Raw genomic sequence first — 1802 nt, forward strand, 5'->3', positions numbered from 1 at the left:
GGGGGGGGGGGGAATATTCTTGGCTTGGTCTTGACCAACAGGGAGGAGCTGATAGGTGAAGTACAGATTAGGGGAGCTCTGGATGCGAGTGATCACGCCATCCTTTGCTTTGAGATCAGGGGACTGGGGATATGCAGCAGGTTGAGCACTAGAAGCTGGGACTTCAAGAGGGCCAACTTTGGCTAACGGAAGGCCAGACTGGGGAAAGTCTCCTGGGATAGGTTACTGGAAGGTAAGCGAGTTGAGCAGGGGTGGATGGCACTCAAAAGGGAGGTTTTGGAGGCGCAAGCCTTGACGATACCTCTATTTATTTTGATTATTTATTTTTAACATTTCTATGCCGCACCCATCGCCGAAGCCTCGGGGTGGGTCACAAGGAAAACAAATAAAGCATAGAACAATATTAAAAATTTGGAGTTCTCGGCGATAATATAAAACTATTAAATAAAACACAGATTAGCAATTAAAATAACTTTTAAATAAAAAGGTCTTGGTCTGGTGCCGAAAAACAAATAACGACAGCGCCAGGCGGACCTCTCTGGGGAGCGCATTCCACAGGTGGGGCGCCACCGCAGAGAAGGCCCTCCTCTGGGTCCTCACCCTCCCAATATCCTTCACAGAGGGCTCCCGGAGAAGGGCCTCCCCCGCCGATCTCAGGGGGCGGGAGGGCATATATGGACGCAAGCGCTCCTTTAGCTAGTAAGGTGGGGAGGTGGAGGAGAGCACCACTATGGATGCGAAAGGAGGTGGTTAGAGGGATTAGATGAAAGAGGAACCTCCGTAGGAAATGGGGACTGGGGGAAATAGACAAAAGGGTATACCGGGAGGAGGAGGCCCGTTGCAGGAGGATTCTTCGCAAGGCTAAGGCTGATTATGAGGGCTTCTATCAACAGGTAAATAGCAAGAGGAAGGGGAGACAGGCAGTGGGACCACTTAATAAGAAGGGGATTCAGTGATGTGAGGGAACAGATACAGAAGCTAAATGTCTATTTTGCCCCTGTGTTCTCCCCAAAGCAGGAAAGGGGAGATCCACATAGGAGAGTAGATAAGGCCAGGGATTTAGGGGCACAGATTAGTCACCCCCCCAGAATTTGAGGAGCTCCTCGGCACTGGACATTAAAAAGGCATCAGACCCTAATGAGTTACACCTAAGTTCCTCCATTTTTGAGGCCTCATGGAGAATGGGTGAGGTTCCAGAGGACTGGAGGGTGGCATCAGTGGTCCCAATTTTCAAAAAGGGTAGTAGAAGGGACATGGGGAATTATAGACTGGTTAGCCTTACGTCCATTTTAGGAAAAACAATGGAAAGGCTCATAATAGAGAGAGATCTAGCGATGCTAGACAGGGAAGGGAGGCTTACAGCCACACAACACGGCTTCCGCAAAAACAGGTCCTGCCAGACAAACCTTGTGGAATTCTACGACAAGGTTTCGAGGTGGCTAGACAGAGGGGATGCAGTGGATCATGGTTTACCTGGATTTCAGCAAGGCCTTTGACAAAGTGCCCCATGATGGAGATCCTGGTGGAGAAACTGAGGAGTTTTGGGATACACCAAAGCACTGTCTCGTGGATTCACTGACCGAAAGCAGAAGGTAACCATTAGTGGGGAATCGTCGGGATGGCGGCCAGTGACAAGTGGGGTCCCCTGGGGCTCTGTCTTGGGGCTGATCCTGCTTAATCTTTTCATTAACGACATGGAAGAAGGGGTGAACAGTCTGCTGATCAAATTCGCAGACGACACTAAAACTGGAGCAGTGGCCACAACTGAGGAGCAGGTACTCCAGATCCAAAAGGATCTGGAG

Source organism: Varanus komodoensis, unplaced genomic scaffold, assembly GCF_004798865.1.
Source record: "Varanus komodoensis strain SLA01 unplaced genomic scaffold, ASM479886v1 scaffold64, whole genome shotgun sequence".
In the NCBI taxonomy this organism is placed as follows: domain Eukaryota; kingdom Metazoa; phylum Chordata; class Lepidosauria; order Squamata; family Varanidae; genus Varanus; species Varanus komodoensis.